An 18,761-nucleotide genomic window follows, 5' to 3' on the forward strand; every position below is an offset into this window, starting at 1 on the left:
TTTGTATGTCTGAGTCTTTGTCTCTCTCAGTCTGACTCACTCTGTCTGTCCCTGTTTCTCCATTTGTCTCAGTCTCTCAATCTGTCTCTTTCTCACGGTGCCCACGTCTGTTCCAATGGGATTCTCTCAGATTCTTTGTCTGACTGGCTCTCTCTTTCCCATCATTTCGGTCTGTCCATTTCTTTGCCTGTCTCTGTTAGTCCCTGCCTCTAACCTGAGAATCATTTCCATCATTTTCTGTTTTAGTCTCTATCTCTTTCTCTCTATCTGTCTCTCTCCTTGTCACTGTCTTTATCATTGTCTTTCTCTCACTCTTTCCCTTTCTCTCTTAATAGATCAAACACACAAATCTCTGTGTCTGTATGTGTTTGAGTCTTTTTCTCACCCAATCTGCCTCTCCTTCTCAGTCTCACACTTTCTGTCTCTCGTTGTTTCTGTCTCGGTGTCTGTCTCTCCCTGTTTGTCGGTTTGTCTCTGTCTCTCAATGTGTCTGTCGACTTCTCATGGTGTCCAGTTCTGTTCACAGCTCGATTCCTGCTCCGACAGAGCAGCTATCCGTCAGTTCCTCGTTAGTATAGTGGTGAGTGTCCCCGCCTGTCACGCGGGGGACCGGGGTTCAATTCCCCGACTGGGAGGCAGATATTTCAAAATGTTGATTTTTACTTCTGTTTCTTGGTAGATACATATTAAAAATTCCAGAGCGAAATCGAACTGTGAAAATACAGGTAGAGGAGTTTGCCTCTTCCAGATTTTTAGCAAACGGAGACTTTTTCAGGATTCATTGGCCGTCTGCTGCACAGAGATGGATGACTGAGTTTTTTTCTGAGTAACGTTGAAAAAGCCAGCGACGCAGTATTCGTGGCCGAGTGGTTAAGGCGATGGACTTGAAATCCATTGGGTATTTCCCGCGCAGGTTCGAATCCTGCCGACTACGATTCTCAGCATTTTTCATTCCATTTCACAATTTAACCAGTTCTCTTCCAAACTGAACATGTGATAATTGGAATAACGTCCCACACCTTTCAACACTGACATTTGTTCTCATTTTTATTAATCTGCAATATTCACGATACATCCGTTCAAAAAATCGCAACAATCAGTCAAAGTTGCGACAGTGATTCAGCCTGTCTATACCTCGAGATGTCTAAGGCATCTGTGCATGCCCGTTGGTGCGTGTAAATTTTTGATTATGTGTATCTCTGTGTCTGTCTATCTCTATTTTTGTCTCTGTTTATGTGCAACTGTCTGTGGAAATCATCACCATGAATTTGGTATGTCCTGGAACTTATAAAAAAGACTTGGGGAAAATAATACGGTTGTGAGCTTTTGTATCGGCTTTGGTTCAGTGGCAGCATTCTCGACTGAATCAGGAGTTTGTGTGTTCAAGTCGCACTCCTTGGACTTGAGCATATCATCTTGGCTAACACTCAAGTGCAGAACTTGGGGAATTTTGCAATGTTGATGCTGTTGACTTTTGGATGAAATTTTAAATTGAAGCTCCGTCTGCACCCTCGGGTGGATATGAAAGGTCCCAGAGCATTACTCGAAACAGAGTAGGAGAGTTGCCCCTGTGTAAATATTACTAAAAATGTTCGTAAATGCTCACTAAAAGACTATGTGCATGTGTTTGCATGTGGGGTTGGGGTTGAAGCCCAGTTTGTCACAGAGACAGAATCCAAGCTCTCACAGGGCCAGGATAACCGAGTGGTTATGTCGCTGGCCTTAAACTTCAAAGGGTTTTCCACCGTGGGTTCTTCCCCAGTCCTGGTTTCTATTTATTTTAACACAGATTTCCTCCCATTCTGATCAGTGATGTCCGATTTTCATCGGTTGAATCAACAATTTTCTGTAACTATGTGTCACTCTGAACCGACAATGAAATGAAATTGTGAAATGTATCTGTGTCGCTCGGTCTCTGCCTCTCTCTCTCTCTCCACAGAGCTGTTTATGTGTTTGTATGTCTGAGTCTTTGTCTCTCTCAGTCTGACTCACTCTGTCTGTTCCTGTTTCTCCGTTTGTCTCAGTCTCTCAATCTGTCTCTTTCTCACGGTGCCCACGTCTGTTCCAATGGGATTCTCTCAGATTCTTTGTCTGACTGGCTCTCTCTTTCCCATCATTTCGGTCTGTCCATTTCTTTGCCTGTCTCTGTTAGTCACTGCCTCTAACCTGAGAATCATTTCCATCATTTTCTGTTTTAGTCTCTATCTCTTTCTCTCTATCTGTCTCTCTCCTTGTCACTGTCTTTATCATTGTCTTTCTCTCATACTTTCCCTTTCTCTCTTAATAGATCAAACACACAAATATCTGTCTCTGTATGTGTTTGAGTCTTTTGCTCACCCAATCTGCCTCTCCTTCTCAGTCTCACACTTTCTGTCTCTCGTTGTCTCTATCTCGGTGTCTGTCTCTCCTGTTTGTCGGTTTGTCTCTGTCTCTCAATGTGTCTGTCGACTTCTCATGGTGTCCAGTTCTGTTCACAGCTCGATTCCTGCTCCGACAGAACAGCTATCCGTTAGTTCCTCGTTAGTATAGTAGTGAGTATCCCCGCCTGTCATGCGGGAGACCGGGGTTCAATTCCCCGACGGGGAGGCAGATGTTTCAAAATGTTGATTTTTACTTCTGTTTCTTGGTAGATACATATTAAAAATTCCAGAGCGAAATCGAACTGTGAAAATACAGGTCGAGGAGTTTGCCTCTTCCAGATTTTTAGCAAACGGAGACTTTTTCAGGATTCTTTGGCCGTCTGCTGCACAGAGATGGATGACTGAGTTTTTTCTGAGTAACGTTTAAAAAGCCAGCGACACAGTAGTCGTGGCCGAGTGGTTAAGGCGATGGACTAGAAATCCATTGGGATTTTCCCGCGCAGGTTCGAATCCTGCCGACTACGATTCTCAGCATTTTTCATTCCATTTCACAATTTAACCAGTTCTCTCCCCAACTGATCATGTGATAATTGGAATAACGTCCCACACCTTTCAACACTGACATTTGTTCTCATTTTTATTAATCTGCAATATTCACGATACATCCGATTAAAAAATCGCAACAATCAGTCAAAGTTGCAACAGTGATTCAGCCTGTCTATCCCTCGAGATGTCTAAGGCATCTGTGCATGCCCGTTGGTGCGTGTAAATTTTTGGTTATGTGTGTCTCTGTGTCTGTCTATCTCTATTTTTGTCTCTGTGTATGTGCAACTGTCTGTGGAAATCATCACCATGAATTTGGTATGTCCTGGAACTTATAAAAAAGACTTGGGGAAAATAATACGGTTGTGAGCTTTTGTATCGGCTTTGGTTCAGTGGCAGCATTCTCGACTGAATCAGGAGTTTGTGTGTTCAAGTCGCACTCCTTGGACTTGAGCATATCATCTTGGCTAACACTCAAGTGCAGAACTTGGGGAATTTTGCAATGTTGAAGCTGTTGACTTTCGGATGAAATGTTAAATTGAAGCTCCGTCTGCACCCTCGGGTGGATATGAAAGGTCCCAGAGCATTACTCGAAACAGAGTAGGAGAGTTGACCCCGTGTAAATATTACTAAAAATTTTCGTAACTGCTCACTAAAAGACTATGTGCATGTGTTTGTATGTGGGGTTGAGGTTGAAGCCCAGTTTGTCACAGAGACAGAATCCAAGCTCTCACAGGGCCAGGATAACCGAGTGGTTATGTCGTTGGCCTTAAACTTCAAAGGGTTTTCAACCGTGGGTTCTTCCCCACTCCTGGTTTCTATTTATTTTAAAACAGATTTCCTCCCATTCTGATCAGTGATGTCCGATTTTCATCGGTTGAATCAACAATTTTCTGTAACTATGTGTCACTCTGAACCGATAATGAAATGAAATTGTGAAATGTGTCTGTGTCGCTCGGTCTCTGCCTCTCTCTCTCTCTCCACAGAGTTGTGTATGTGTTTGTATGTCTGAGTCTTTGTCTCTCTCAGTCTGACTCACTCTGTCTGTCCCTGTTTCTCCATTTGTCTCAGTCTCTCAATCTGTCTCTTTCTCACGGTGCCCACGTCTGTTCCAATGGGATTCTCTCAGATTCTTTGTCTGACTGGCTCTCTCTTTCCCATCATTTCGGTCTGTCCATTTCTTTGCCTGTCTCTGTTAGTCCCTGCCTCTAACCTGAGAATCATTTCCATCATTTTCTGTTTTAGTCTCTATCTCTTTCTCTCTATCTGTCTCTCTCCTTGTCACTGTCTTTATCATTGTCTTTCTCTCACTCTTTCCCTTTCTCTCTTAATAGATCAAACACACAAATCTCTGTGTCTGTATGTGTTTGAGTCTTTTTCTCACCCAATCTGCCTCTCCTTCTCAGTCTCACACTTTCTGTCTCTCGTTGTTTCTGTCTCGGTGTCTGTCTCTCCCTGTTTGTCGGTTTGTCTCTGTCTCTCAATGTGTCTGTCGACTTCTCATGGTGTCCAGTTCTGTTCACAGCTCGATTCCTGCTCCGACAGAGCAGCTATCCGTCAGTTCCTCGTTAGTATAGTGGTGAGTGTCCCCGCCTGTCACGCGGGGGACCGGGGTTCAATTCCCCGACTGGGAGGCAGATGTTTCAAAATGTTGATTTTTACTTCTGTTTCTTGGTAGATACTTATTTAAATTCCAGAGCGAAATCGAACTGTGAAAATACAGGTCGAGGAGTTTGCCTCTTCCAGGTTTTTAGCAAACGGAGACTTTTTCAGGATTCTTTGGCCGTCTGCTGAACAGAGATGGATGACTGAGTTTTTTCTGAGTAACGTTTAAAAAGCCAACGACACAGTAGTCGTGGCCGAGTGGTTAAGGCGATGGACTAGAAATCCCTTGGGATTTTCCCGCGCAGGTTCGAATCCTGCCGACTACGATTCTCAGCATTTTTCATTCCATTTCACAATTTAACCAGTTCTCCACCAAACTGATCATGTGATAATTGGAATAACGTCCCACACCTTTCAACACTGACATTTGTTCTCATTTTTATTAATCTGCAATATTCATGATACATCCATTTAAAAAATCGCAACAATCAGTCAAAGTTGCGACAGTGATTCAGCCTGTCTATCCCTCGAGATGTCTAAGGCATCTGTGCATGCCCGTTGGTGCGTGTAAATTTTTGGTTATGTGTATCTCTGTGTCTGTCTATCTCTATTTTTGTCTCTGTTTATGTGCAACTGTCTGTGGAAATCATCACCATGAATTTGGTATGTCCTGGAACTTATAAAAAAGACTTGGGGAAAATAATACGGTTGTGAGCTTTTGTATCGGCTTTGGTTCAGTGGCAGCATTCTCGACTGAATCAGGAGTTTGTGTGTTCAAGTCGCACTCCTTGGACTTGAGCATATCATCTTGGCTAACACTCAAGTGCAGAACTTGGGGAATTTTGCAATGTTGAAGCTGTTGACTTTCGGATGAAATTTTAAATTGAAGCTCCTTCTGCACCCTCGGGTGGATATGAAAGGTCCCAGAGCATTACTCAAAACAGAGTAGGAGAGTTGCCCCCGTGTAAATATAACTAAAAATGTTCGTAAATGCTCACTAAAAGACTATGTGCATGTGTTTGCATGTGGGGTTGGGGTTGAAGCCCAGTTTGTCACAGAGACAGAATCCAAGCTCTCACAGGGCCAGGATAACCGAGTGGTTATGTCGTTGGCCTTAAACTTCAAAGGGTTTTCCACCGTGGGTTCTTCCCCACTCCTGGTTTCTATTTATTTTAACACAGATTTCCTCCCATTCTGATCAGTGATGTCCGATTTTCATCGGTTGAATCAACAATTTTCTGTAACTATGTGTCACTCTGAACCGACAATGAAATGAAATTGTGAAATGTATCTGTGTCGCTCGGTCTCTGCCTCTCTCTCTCTCTCCACAGAGCTGTGTATGTGTTTGTATGTCTGAGTCTTTGTCTCTCTCAGTCTGACTCACTCTGTCTGTCCCTGTTTCTCCGTTTGTCTCAGTCTCTCAATCTGTCTCTTTCTCACGGTGCCCACGTCTGTTCCAATGGGATTCTCTCAGATTCTTTGTCTGACTGGCTCTCTCTTTCCCATCATTTCGGTCTGTCCATTTCTTTGCCTGTCTCTGTTAGTCCCTGCCTCTAACCTGAGAATCATTTCCATCATTTTCTGTTTTAGTCTCTATCTCTTTCTCTCTATCTGTCTCTCTCCTTGTCACTGTCTTTATCTTTGTCTTTCTCTCACTCTTTCCCTTTCTCTCTTAATAGATCAAACACACAAATCTCTGTCTCTGTATGTGTTTGAGTCTTTTTCTCACCCAATCTGCCTCTCCTTCTCAGTCTCACACTTTCTGTCTCTCGTTGTCTCTGTCTCGGTGTCTGCCTCTCCCTGTTTGTCGGTTTGTCTCTGTCTCTCAATGTGTCTGTCGACTTCACATGGTGTCCAGTTCTGTTCACAGCTCGATTCCTGCTCCGTCAGAGCAGCTGTCCGTCAGTTCCTCGTTAGTATAGTGGTGAGTATCCCCGCCTGTCACGCCGGAGACCGGGGTTCAATTCCCCGACGGGGAGGCAGATATTTCAAAATGTTGATTTTTACTTCTGTTTCTTGGTAGATACATATTAAAAATTCCAGAGCGAAATCGAACTGTGAAAATACAGGTAGAGGAGTTTGCCTCTTCCAGATTTTTAGCAAACGGAGACTTTTTCAGGATTCATTGGCCGTCTGCTGCACAGAGATGGATGACTGAGTTTTTTTCTGAGTAACGTTGAAAAAGCCAGCGACGCAGTATTCGTGGCCGAGTGGTTAAGGCGATGGACTTGAAATCCATTGGGTATTTCCCGCGCAGGTTCGAATCCTGCCGACTACGATTCTCAGCATTTTTCATTCCATTTCACAATTTAACCAGTTCTCTTCCAAACTGAACATGTGATAATTGGAATAACGTCCCACACCTTTCAACACTGACATTTGTTCTCATTTTTATTAATCTGCAATATTCACGATACATCCGTTCAAAAAATCGCAACAATCAGTCAAAGTTGCGACAGTGATTCAGCCTGTCTATACCTCGAGATGTCTAAGGCATCTGTGCATGCCCGTTGGTGCGTGTAAATTTTTGATTATGTGTATCTCTGTGTCTGTCTATCTCTATTTTTGTCTCTGTTTATGTGCAACTGTCTGTGGAAATCATCACCATGAATTTGGTATGTCCTGGAACTTATAAAAAAGACTTGGGGAAAATAATACGGTTGTGAGCTTTTGTATCGGCTTTGGTTCAGTGGCAGCATTCTCGACTGAATCAGGAGTTTGTGTGTTCAAGTCGCACTCCTTGGACTTGAGCATATCATCTTGGCTAACACTCAAGTGCAGAACTTGGGGAATTTTGCAATGTTGATGCTGTTGACTTTTGGATGAAATTTTAAATTGAAGCTCCGTCTGCACCCTCGGGTGGATATGAAAGGTCCCAGAGCATTACTCGAAACAGAGTAGGAGAGTTGCCCCTGTGTAAATATTACTAAAAATGTTCGTAAATGCTCACTAAAAGACTATGTGCATGTGTTTGCATGTGGGGTTGGGGTTGAAGCCCAGTTTGTCACAGAGACAGAATCCAAGCTCTCACAGGGCCAGGATAACCGAGTGGTTATGTCGCTGGCCTTAAACTTCAAAGGGTTTTCCACCGTGGGTTCTTCCCCAGTCCTGGTTTCTATTTATTTTAACACAGATTTCCTCCCATTCTGATCAGTGATGTCCGATTTTCATCGGTTGAATCAACAATTTTCTGTAACTATGTGTCACTCTGAACCGACAATGAAATGAAATTGTGAAATGTATCTGTGTCGCTCGGTCTCTGCCTCTCTCTCTCTCTCCACAGAGCTGTTTATGTGTTTGTATGTCTGAGTCTTTGTCTCTCTCAGTCTGACTCACTCTGTCTGTTCCTGTTTCTCCGTTTGTCTCAGTCTCTCAATCTGTCTCTTTCTCACGGTGCCCACGTCTGTTCCAATGGGATTCTCTCAGATTCTTTGTCTGACTGGCTCTCTCTTTCCCATCATTTCGGTCTGTCCATTTCTTTGCCTGTCTCTGTTAGTCCCTGCCTCTAACCTGAGAATCATTTCCATCATTTTCTGTTTTAGTCTCTATCTCTTTCTCTCTATCTGTCTCTCTCCTTGTCACTGTCTTTATCATTGTCTTTCTCTCAGACTTTCCCTTTCTCTCTTAATAGATCAAACACACAAATATCTGTCTCTGTATGTGTTTGAGTCTTTTGCTCACCCAATCTGCCTCTCCTTCTCAGTCTCACACTTTCTGTCTCTCGTTGTCTCTATCTCGGTGTCTGTCTCTCCTGTTTGTCGGTTTGTCTCTGTCTCTCAATGTGTCTGTCGACTTCTCATGGTGTCCAGTTCTGTTCACAGCTCGATTCCTGCTCCGACAGAACAGCTATCCGTTAGTTCCTCGTTAGTATAGTAGTGAGTATCCCCGCCTGTCATGCGGGAGACCGGGGTTCAATTCCCCGACGGGGAGGCAGATGTTTCAAAATGTTGATTTTTACTTCTGTTTCTTGGTAGATACATATTAAAAATTCCAGAGCGAAATCGAACTGTGAAAATACAGGTCGAGGAGTTTGCCTCTTCCAGATTTTTAGCAAACGGAGACTTTTTCAGGATTCTTTGGCCGTCTGCTGAACAGAGATGGATGACTGAGTTTTTTCTGAGTAACGTTTAAAAAGCCAGCGACACAGTAGTCGTGGCCGAGTGGTTAAGGCGATGGACTAGAAATCCCTTGGGATTTTCCCGCGCAGGTTCGAATCCTGCCGACTACGATTCTCAGCATTTTTCATTCCATTTCACAATTTAACCAGTTCTCTTCCAAACTGAACATGTGATAATTGGAATAACGTCCCACACCTTTCAACACTGACATTTGTTCTCATTTTTATTAATCTGCAATATTCACGATACATCCGTTCAAAAAATCGCAACAATCAGTCAAAGTTGCGACAGTGATTCAGCCTGTCTATACCTCGAGATGTCTAAGGCATCTGTGCATGCCCGTTGGTGCGTGTAAATTTTTGATTATGTGTATCTCTGTGTCTGTCTATCTCTATTTTTGTCTCTGTTTATGTGCAACTGTCTGTGGAAATCATCACCATGAATTTGGTATGTCCTGGAACTTATAAAAAAGACTTGGAGAAAATAATACGGTTGTGAGCTTTTGTATCGGCTTTGGTTCAGTGGCAGCATTCTCGACTGAATCAGGAGTTTGTGTGTTCAAGTCGCACTCCTTGGACTTGAGCATATCATCTTGGCTAACACTCAAGTGCAGAACTTGGGGAATTTTGCAATGTTGATGCTGTTGACTTTTGGATGAAATTTTAAATTGAAGCTCCGTCTGCACCCTCGGGTGGATATGAAAGGTCCCAGAGCATTACTCGAAACAGAGTAGGAGAGTTGCCCCTGTGTAAATATTACTAAAAATGTTCGTAAATGCTCACTAAAAGACTATGTGCATGTGTTTGCATGTGGGGTTGGGGTTGAAGCCCAGTTTGTCACAGAGACAGAATCCAAGCTCTCACAGGGCCAGGATAACCGAGTGTTTATGTCGTTGGCCTTAAACTTCAAAGGGTTTTCCACCGTGGGTTCTTCCCCACTCCTGGTTTCTATTTATTTTAACACAGATTTCCTCCCATTCTGATCAGTGATGTCCGATTTTCATCGGTTAAATCAACAATTTTCTGTAACTATGTGTCACTCTGAACCGACAATGAAATGAAATTCTGAAATGTATCTGTGTCGCTCGGTCTATGCCTCTCTCTCTCTACACAGAGCTGTGTATGTGTTTGTATGTCTGAGTCTTTGTCTCTCTCAGTCTGACTCACTCTGTCTGTCCCTGTTTCTCCGTTTGTCTCAGTCTCTCAATCTGTCTCTTTCTCACGGTGCCCACGTCTGTTCCAATGGGATTCTCTCAGATTCTTTGTCTGACTGGCTCTCTCTTTCCCATCATTTCGGTCTGTCCATTTCTTTGCCTGTCTCTGTTAGTCCCTGCCTCTAACCTGAGAATCATTTCCATCATTTTCTGTTTTAGTCTCTATCTCTTTCTCTCTATCTGTCTCTCTCCTTGTCACTGTCTTTATCATTGTCTTTCTCTCACTCTTTCCCTTTCTCTCTTAATAGATCAAACACACAAATCTCTGTGTCTGTATGTGTTTGAGTCTTTTTCTCACCCAATCTGCCTCTCCTTCTCAGTCTCACACTTTCTGTCTCTCGTTGTTTCTGTCTCGGTGTCTGGCTCTCCCTGTTTGTCGGTTTGTCTCTGTCTCTCAATGTGTCTGTCGACTTCTCATGGTGTCCAGTTGTGTTCACAGCTCGATTCCTGCTCCGATAGAGCAACTATCCGTCAGTTCCTCGTTAGTATAGTGGTGAGTATCCCCGCCTGTCACGCGGGAGACCGGGGTTCAATTCCCTGACGGGGAGGCAGATATTTCAAAATGTTGATTTTTACTTCTGTTTCTTGGTAGATACATATTAAAAATTCCAGAGCGAATTCGAACTGTGAAAATACAGGCAGAGGAGTTTGCCTCTTCCAGATTTTTAGCAAACGGAGACTTTTTCAGGATTCTTTGGCCGTCTGCTGCACAGAGATGGATGACTGAGTTTTTTCTGAGTAACGTTTAAAAAGCCAGCGACACAGTAGTCGTGGCCGAGTGGTTAAGGCGATGGACTAGAAATCCATTGGGATTTTCCCGCACAGGTTCGAATCCTGCCGACTACGATTCTCAGCATTTTTCATTCCATTTCACAATTTAACCAGTTCTCGACCAAACTGATCATGTGATCATTGGAATAACGTCCCACACCTTTCAACACTGACATTTGTTCTCATTTGTATTAATCTGCAATATTCACGATACATCCGATTAAAAAATCGCAACAATCAGTCAAAGTTGCGACAGTGATTCAGCCTGTCTATCCCTCGAGATGTCTAAGGCAGCTGTGCATGCCCGTTGGTGCGTGTAAATTTTTGGCTATGTGTGTCTCTGTGTCTGTCTATCTCTATTTTTGTCTCTGTGTATGTGCAACTGTCTGTGGAAATCATCACCATGAATTTGGTATGTCCTGCAACTTATAAAAAAGACTTGGGCAAAATAATACGGATGTGAACTTTTGTATCGGCTTTGGTTCAGTGGCAGCATTCTCGACTGAATCAGGAGTTTGTGTGTTCAAGTCGCACTCCTTGGACTTGAGCATATCATCTTGGCTAACACTCAAGTGCAGCACTTGGGGAATTTTGCAATGTTGAAGCTGTTGCCTTTCGGATCAAATGTTAAATTGAAGCTCCGTCTGCACCCTCGGGTGGATATGAAAGGTCCCAGAGCATTACTCGAAACAGAGTAGGAGTGTTGCCCCCGTGTCAATATTCCGCAAAATGTTCGTAAATGCTCACTAAAAGACTATGTGCATGTGTTTGTATGTGGGGTTGGGGTTGAAGCCCAGTTTGTCACAGAGACAGAATCCAAGCTCTCACAGGGCCAGGATAACCGAGTGGTTATGTCTTTTGCCTTAAACTTCAAAGGGTTTTCCACCGTGGGTTCTTCCCCACTCCTGGTTTCTGTTTATTTTAACACAGATTTCCTCCCATTCTGATCAGTGATGTCCGATTTTCATCGGTTGAATCAACAATTTTCTGCAACTATGTGTCACTCTGAACCGATAATGAAATGAAATTGTGAAATGTATCTGTGTCGCTCGGTCTCTGCCTCTCTCTCTCTCTCCACAGAGCTGTGTATGTGTTTGTATGTCTGAGTCTTTGTCTCTCTCAGTCTGACTCACTCTGTCTGTCCCTGTTTCTCCGTTTGTCTCAGTCTCTCAATCTGTCTCTTTCTCACGGTGCCCACGTCTGTTCCAATGGGATTCTCTCAGATTCTTTGTCTGACTGGGTCTCTCTTTCCCATCATTTCGGTCTGTCCATTTCTTTGCCTGTCTCTGTTAGTCCCTGCCTCTAACCTGAGAAGTATTTCCATCATTTTCTGTTTTGGTCTCTATCTCTTTCTCTCTATCTGTCTCTCTCCTTGTCACTGTCTTTATCATTGTCTTTCTCTCACTCTTTCCCTTTCTCTCTTAATAGATCAAACACACAAATCTCTGTCTCTGTATGTGTTTGAGTCTTTTTCTCACCCAACCTGCCTCTCCTTCTCAGTCTCAAACTTTCTGTCTCTCGTTGTCTCTATGTCGGTGTCTGTCTCTCCCTGTTTGTCGGTTTGTCTCTGTCTCTCAATGTGTCTGTCGACTTCTCATGCTGTCCAGTTCTGTTCACAGCTCGATTCCTGCTCCGAAAGATCAGCTATCCGTCAGTTCCTCGTTAGTATAGGGGTGAGTTTCCCCGCCTGTCACGCGGGAGACCGGGGTTCAATTCCCCGACGGGGAGGCAGATGTTTCAAAATGTTGATTTTTACTTCTGTTTCTTGGTAGATACATATAAAAAATTCCAGAGCGAAATCGAACTGTGAAAATACATGTGGAGGAGTGTGCCTCTTCCAGATTTTTAGCAAACGGAGACTTTTTCAGGATCCTTTGGCCGTCTGCTGCACAAAGATGGATGACTGAGTTTTTTCTGAGTAACGTTTAACAAGCCAGCGACACAGTAGTCGTGGCCGAGTGGTTAAGGCGATGGACTAGAAATCCATTGGGATTTTTCCGCGCAGGTTCGAATCTTGCCGACTGCGATTCTCAGCATTTTTCATTCCATTTCACAATTTAACCAGTTCTCTGCCAAACTGATCATGTGATAATTGGAATAACGTCCCACACCTTTCAACACTGACATTTGTTCTCATTTTTATTAATCTGCAATATTCACGATACATCCTATAAAAAAATCGCAACAATCAGTCAAAGTTGCGACAGTGATTCAGCCTGTCTATCCCTCGAGATGTCTAAGGCAGCTGTGCATGCCCGTTGGTGCGTGTAAATTTTTGGTTATGTGTGTCTCTGTGTATGTCTATCTCTATTTTTGTCTCTGTGTATGTGCAACTGTCTGTGGAAATCATCACCATGAATTTGGTATGTCGTGTAACTTATAAAAAAGACATGGGGAAAATAATACGGTTGTGAACTTTTGTATCGGCTTTGGTTCAGTGGCAGCATTCTCGACTGAATCAGGAGTTTGTGTGTTCAAGTCGCACTCCTTGGACTTGAGCATATAATCTTGGCTAACACTCAAGTGCAGCACTTGGGGAATTTTGCAATGTTGAAGCTGTTGACTTTCGGATGAAATGTTAAATTGAAGCTCCGTCTGCACCCTCGGGTGGATCTGAAAGGTCCCAGAGCATTACTCGAAACAGAGTAGGAGAGTTGCCCCCGTGTCAATATTCCTCAAAATGTTCGTAAATGCTCACTAAAAGACTATGTGCATGTGTTTGTATGTGGGGTTGGGGTTGAAGCCCAGTTTGTCACAGAGACAGATTCCAAACTCTCACAAGGCCAGGATAACCGAGTGGTTATGTCGTTGGCCTTAAACTTCAAAGGGTTTTCCACCGTGGGTTCTTCCCCACTCTTGGTTTCTATTTATTTTAACACAGATTTCCTCCCATTCTGATCAGTGATGTCCGATTTTCATCGGTTGAATCAACAATTTTCTGTAACTATGTGTCACTCTGAACCGATAATGAAATGAAATTGTGAAATGTATCTCTGTCGCTCGGTCTCTGCCTCTCTCTCTCTCTACACAGAGCTGTGTATGTGTTTGTATGTCTGAGTCTTTGTCTCTCTCAGTCTGACTCACTCTGTCTGTCCCTGTTTCTCCGTTTGTCTCAGTCTCTCAATCTGTCTCTTTCTCACGGTGCCCACGTCTGTTCCAATGGGATTCTCTCAGATTCTTTGTCTGACTGGCTCTCTCTTTCCCATCATTTCGGTCTGTCCATTTCTTTGCCTGTCTCTGTTAGTCCCTGCCTCTAACCTGAGAAGTATTTCCATCATTTTCTGTTTTAGTCTCTATCTCTTTCTCTCTATCTGTCTCTGTCCTTGTCACTGTCTTTATCATTGTCTTTCTCTCACTCTTTCCCTTTCTCTCTTAATAGATCAAACACACAAATCTCTGTCTCTGTATGTGTTTGAGTCTTTTTCTCACCCAATCTGCCTCTTCTTCTCAGTCTCACACTTTCTGTCTCTCGTTGTCTCGATCTCGGTGTCTGTCTCTCCCTGTTTGTCGGTTTGTCTCTGTCTCTCAATGTGTCTGTCGACTTCTCATGGTGTCCAGTTCTGTTCACAGCTCGATTCCTGCTCTGACAGATCAGCTATTCGTTAGTGTAGTGGTGAGTATCCCCGCCTGTCACGCCGGAGACCGGGGTTCAATTCCCCGACGAGGAGGCAGATGTTTCAAAATGTTGATTTTTACTTCTGTTTCTTGGTAGATACTTCTTAAAAATTCCAGAGCGAAATCGTACTGTGAAAATACAGGTAGAGGAGTTTGCCTCTTCCAGATTTTTAGCAATCGGAGACTTTTTCAGGATTCTTTGGCCGTCTGCTGCACAGAGATGGATGACTGAGTTTTTTCTGAATAACGTTTAAAAAGCCAGCGACACAGTAGTCGTGGCCGAGTGGTTAAGGCGATGGACTAGAAATCCATTTGGATTTTCCCGCGCATGTTCGAATCCTGCCGACTACGATTATCAGCATTTTTCATTCCATTTCACAATTTAACCAGTTCTCGACCAAACTGATCATGTGATAATTGGAATAACGTCCCACACCTTTCAACACTGACATTTGTTCTAATTTTTATTGATCTGCAATATTCACGATACATCCGATTAAAAAATCGCAACAATCAGTCAAAGTTGCGACAGTGATTCAGCCTGTCTATCCCTCGAGATGTCTAAGGCAGCTGTGCATGCCCGTTGGTGCGTGTAAATTTTTGGTTATGTGTGTCTCTGTGTCTGTTTATCTCTATTTTTGTCTCTGTGTATTTGCAACTGTCTGTGGAAATCATCACCATGAATTTGGTATGTCCTGGAACTTATAAAAAAGACTTGGGGAAAATAATACGGTTGTGAACTTTTGTATCGGCTTTGGTTCATGGCAGCTTTCTCGACTGAATCAGGAGTTTGTGTGTTCAAGTCGCACTCCTTGGACTTGAGCATATCATCTTGGCTAACACTCAAGTGCAGCACTTGGGGAATTTTGCAATGTTGAAGCTGTTGACTTTCGGATGAAATGTTAAATTGAAGCTCCGTCTGCACCCTCGGGTGGATATGAAAGGTCCCAGAGCATTACTCGAAACAGTCGGAGAGTTGCCCCCGTGTAAATATTACTAAAAATGTTCGTAAATGCTCACTAAAAGACTATGTGCATGTGTTTGTCTGTGGGGTTGGGGTTGAAGCCCAGTTTGTCACAGAGACAGAATCCAAACTCTCACAAGGCCAGGATAACCGAGTGGTTATGTCGTTGGCCTTAAACTTCAAAGGGTTTTCCACCGTGGGTTCTTCCCCACTCCTGGTTTCTATTTATTTTAACACAGATTTCCTCCCATTCTGATCAGTGATGTCCGATTTTCATCGGTTGAATCAACAATTTTCTGCAACTATGTGTCACTCTGAACCGATAATGAAATGAAATTGTGAAATGTATCTGTGTCGCTCGATCTCTGACTCTCTCTCTCTCTACACAGAGCTGTGTATGTGTTTGTATGTCTGAGTCTTTGTCTCTCTCAGTCTGACTCACTCTGTCTGTCCCTGTTTCTCCGTTTGTCTCAGTCTCTCAATCTGTCTCTTTCTCACGGTGCCCACGTCTGTTCCAATGGGATTCTCTCCGATTCTTTGTCTGACTGGCTCTCTCTTTCCCATCATTTCGGTCTGTCCATTTCTTTGCCTGTCTCTGTTAGTCCCTGCCTCTAACCTGAGAAGTATTTCCATCATTTTCTGTTTTAGTCTCTATCTCTTTCTCTCTATCTGTCTCTCTCCTTGTCACTGTCTTTATCATTGTCTTTCTCTCACTCTTTCCGTTTCTCTCTTAATAGATCAAACACACAAATCTCTGTCTCTGTATGTGTTTGAGTCTTTTTCTCACCCAATCTGCCTCTCCTTCTCAGTCTCACACTTTCTGTCTCTCGTTGTCTCGATCTCGGTGTCTGTCTCTCCCTGTTTGTCGGTTTGTCTCTGTCTCTCAATGTGTCTGTCGACTTCTCATGGTGTCCAGTTCTGTTCACAGCTCGATTCCTGCTCCGACAGAGTAGCTATCCGTCAGTTCCTCGTTAGTATAGTGCTGAGTATCCCCGCCTGTCACGCGGGAGACCGGGGTTCAATTCCCCGACGAGGAGGCAGATGGTTCAAAATGTTGATTTTTACTTCTGTTTCTTGGTAGATACATATTAAAAATTCCAGAGCGAAATCGAACTGTGAAAATACAGGCAAAGGAGTTTGCCTCTTCCAGATTTTTAGCAAACGGAGACTTTTTCAGGATTCTTTGGCCGTCTGCTGCACAGAGATGGATGACTGAGTTTTTTCTGAGTAACGTTTAAAAAGCCAGCGACACAGTAGTCGTGGCCGAGTGGTTAAGGCGATGGACTAGAAATCCATTGCGATTTTCCCGCGCAGGTTCGAATCCTGCCGACTACGATTCTCAGCATTTTTCATTCCATTTCACAATTTAACCAGTTCTCTGCCAAACTGATCATGTGATAATTGGAATAACGTCCCACACCTTTCAACACTGACATTTGTTCTCATTTATATTAATCTGCAATATTCACGATACATCCGATTAAAAAATCGCAACAATCAGTCAAAGTTGCGACAGTGATTCAGCCTGTCTATCCCTCGAGATGTCTAAGGCAGCTGTGCATGCCCGTTGGTGCGTGTAAATTTTTGGTTATGTGTGACTCTGTGTCTGTCTATCTCTATTTTTGTCTCTGTGTATGTGCAACTGTCTGTGGAAATCATCACCATGAATTTGGTATGTCCTGGAACTTATAAAAAAGATTTGGGGAAAATAATACGGTTGTGAACTTTTGTATCGGCTTTGGTTCAGTGGCAGCATTCTCGACTGAATCAGGAGTTTGTGTGTTCAAGTCGCACTCCTGGACTTGAGCATATCATCTTGGCTAACACTCAAGTGCAGCACTTGGGGAATTTTGCAATGTTGAAGCTGTTGACTTTCGGATGAAATGTTAAATTGAAGCTCCGTCTGCACCCTCGGGTGGATATGAAAGGTCCCAGAGCAATACTCGAAACAGACTAGGTGAGTTGCCCCCGTGTCAATATTCCTCAAAATCATCGTAAATGCTCACTAAAAGACTATGTGCATGTGTTTGTATGTGGGGTTGGGGTTGAAGCCCAGTTTGTCACAGAGACAGAATCCAAGCTCTCACAGGGCCAGGATAACCGAGTGGTTATGTCGTTGGCCTTAAACTTCAAAGGGTTTCCACCGTGGGTTCTTCCCCACTCCTGGTTTCTATTTATTTTAACACAGATTTCCTCCCATTCTGATCAGTGATGTCCGATTTTCATCGGTTGAATCAACAATTTTCTGTAACTATGTGTCACTCTGAACCGATAATGAAATGAAATTGTGAAATATATCTGTGTCGCTCGGTCTCTGCCTCTCTCTCTCTCTCCACAGAGCTGTGTATGTGTTTGTATGTCTGAGTCTTTGTCTCTCTCAGTCTGACTCACTCTGTCTGTCCCTGTTTCTCCGTTTGTCTCAGTCTCTCAATCTGTCTCTTTCTCACGGTGCCCACGTCAATTCCAATGGGATTCTCTCAGATTCTTTGTCTGACTGGCTCTCTCTTTCCCATCATTTCGGTCTGTCCATTTCTTTGCCTGTCTCTGTTAGTCCCTGCCTCTAACCTGAGAAGTATTTCCATCATTTTCTGTTTTAGTCTCTATCTCTTTCTCTCTATCTGTCTTTCTCCTTGTCACTGACTTTATCATTGTCTTTCTCTCACTCTTTCCCTTTCTCTCTTAATAGATCAAACACACACATCTCTGTCTCTGTATGTTTTTGAGTCTTTTTCTCACCCAATCTGCCTCTCCTTCTCAGTCTCACACTTTCTGTCTCTCGTTGTCTCTATCTCGGTGTCTGTCTCTCCCTGTTTGTCGGTTTGTCTCTGTCTCTCAATGTGTCTGTCGACTTCTCATGGTGTCCAGTTCTGTTCACAGCTCGATTCCTGCTCCGACAGATCAGCTATTCGTCAGTTCTTCGTTAGTATAGTGGTGAGTATCCCCGCCTGTCACGCGAGAGACCGGGGTTCAATTCCCCGACGGGGAGGCAGATGTTTCAAAATGTTGATTTTTACTTCTGTTTCTTGGTAGATACATATTAAAAATTCCAGAGCGAAATCGAACTGTGAAAATACAGGTGGAGGAGTTTGCCTCTTCCAGATTTTTAGCAAACGGAGACTTTTTCAGGATTCTTTGGCCATCTGCTGCACAGAGATGGATGACTGAGTTTTTTCTGAGTAACGTTTAAAAAGCCAGCGACACAGTAGTCGTGGCCGAGTGGTTAAGGCGATGGACTAGAAATCCATTGGGATTTTCCCGCGCAGATTCGAATCCTGCCGACTACGATTCTCAGCATTTTTCATTCCATTTCACAATTTAACCAGTTCTCCACCAAACTGATCATGTGATAATTGGAATAACGTCCCACACCTTTCAACACTGACATTTGTTCTCATTTTTATTAATCTGCAATATTCACGATACATCCGAATAAAAAATCGCAACAATCAGTCAAAGTTGCGACAGTGATTCAGTCTGTCTATCCCTCGAGATGTCTAAGGCAGCTGTGCATGCCCGTTGGTGCGTGTAAATTTTTGGTTATGTGTGTCTCTGTTGCTGTCTATCTTTATTTT

At 43.4% G+C, this 18,761-nt stretch overlaps 14 non-coding genes across 14 annotated transcripts; all 14 read left to right on the top strand.

Moving 5' to 3' along the window:
• The first annotated feature begins 852 nt into the window (after positions 1 to 852).
• On the top strand, positions 853 to 934 carry trnas-uga (transfer RNA serine (anticodon UGA)). The gene has a single exon. It is a non-coding gene; the product is annotated as a tRNA-Ser (tRNA).
• A 1,580-nt stretch (positions 935 to 2,514) lies between these two features.
• trnad-guc (transfer RNA aspartic acid (anticodon GUC)) lies at positions 2,515 to 2,586 on the top strand. Its single transcript has one exon. It is a non-coding gene; the product is annotated as a tRNA-Asp (tRNA).
• Positions 2,587 to 2,802: 216 nt separating this feature from the next.
• Positions 2,803 to 2,884, top strand: trnas-aga (transfer RNA serine (anticodon AGA)). The gene has a single exon. It is a non-coding gene; the product is annotated as a tRNA-Ser (tRNA).
• A 1,868-nt stretch (positions 2,885 to 4,752) lies between these two features.
• On the top strand, positions 4,753 to 4,834 carry trnas-aga (transfer RNA serine (anticodon AGA)). Its single transcript has one exon. It is a non-coding gene; the product is annotated as a tRNA-Ser (tRNA).
• Positions 4,835 to 6,415: 1,581 nt separating this feature from the next.
• On the top strand, positions 6,416 to 6,487 carry trnad-guc (transfer RNA aspartic acid (anticodon GUC)). The gene has a single exon. It is a non-coding gene; the product is annotated as a tRNA-Asp (tRNA).
• A 217-nt stretch (positions 6,488 to 6,704) lies between these two features.
• On the top strand, positions 6,705 to 6,786 carry trnas-uga (transfer RNA serine (anticodon UGA)). The gene has a single exon. It is a non-coding gene; the product is annotated as a tRNA-Ser (tRNA).
• A 1,580-nt stretch (positions 6,787 to 8,366) lies between these two features.
• Positions 8,367 to 8,438, top strand: trnad-guc (transfer RNA aspartic acid (anticodon GUC)). The gene has a single exon. It is a non-coding gene; the product is annotated as a tRNA-Asp (tRNA).
• A 216-nt stretch (positions 8,439 to 8,654) lies between these two features.
• On the top strand, positions 8,655 to 8,736 carry trnas-aga (transfer RNA serine (anticodon AGA)). The gene has a single exon. It is a non-coding gene; the product is annotated as a tRNA-Ser (tRNA).
• Positions 8,737 to 10,315: 1,579 nt separating this feature from the next.
• On the top strand, positions 10,316 to 10,387 carry trnad-guc (transfer RNA aspartic acid (anticodon GUC)). Its single transcript has one exon. It is a non-coding gene; the product is annotated as a tRNA-Asp (tRNA).
• Positions 10,388 to 10,603: 216 nt separating this feature from the next.
• Positions 10,604 to 10,685, top strand: trnas-aga (transfer RNA serine (anticodon AGA)). Its single transcript has one exon. It is a non-coding gene; the product is annotated as a tRNA-Ser (tRNA).
• Positions 10,686 to 12,554: 1,869 nt separating this feature from the next.
• trnas-aga (transfer RNA serine (anticodon AGA)) lies at positions 12,555 to 12,636 on the top strand. Its single transcript has one exon. It is a non-coding gene; the product is annotated as a tRNA-Ser (tRNA).
• A 3,518-nt stretch (positions 12,637 to 16,154) lies between these two features.
• On the top strand, positions 16,155 to 16,226 carry trnad-guc (transfer RNA aspartic acid (anticodon GUC)). Its single transcript has one exon. It is a non-coding gene; the product is annotated as a tRNA-Asp (tRNA).
• Positions 16,227 to 16,442: 216 nt separating this feature from the next.
• On the top strand, positions 16,443 to 16,524 carry trnas-aga (transfer RNA serine (anticodon AGA)). Its single transcript has one exon. It is a non-coding gene; the product is annotated as a tRNA-Ser (tRNA).
• Positions 16,525 to 18,391: 1,867 nt separating this feature from the next.
• trnas-aga (transfer RNA serine (anticodon AGA)) lies at positions 18,392 to 18,473 on the top strand. Its single transcript has one exon. It is a non-coding gene; the product is annotated as a tRNA-Ser (tRNA).
• The last annotated feature ends 288 nt before the right edge of the window (positions 18,474 to 18,761 follow it).

This window comes from Pristiophorus japonicus, chromosome 23 (genome assembly GCF_044704955.1).
Source record: "Pristiophorus japonicus isolate sPriJap1 chromosome 23, sPriJap1.hap1, whole genome shotgun sequence".
In the NCBI taxonomy this organism is placed as follows: domain Eukaryota; kingdom Metazoa; phylum Chordata; class Chondrichthyes; family Pristiophoridae; genus Pristiophorus; species Pristiophorus japonicus.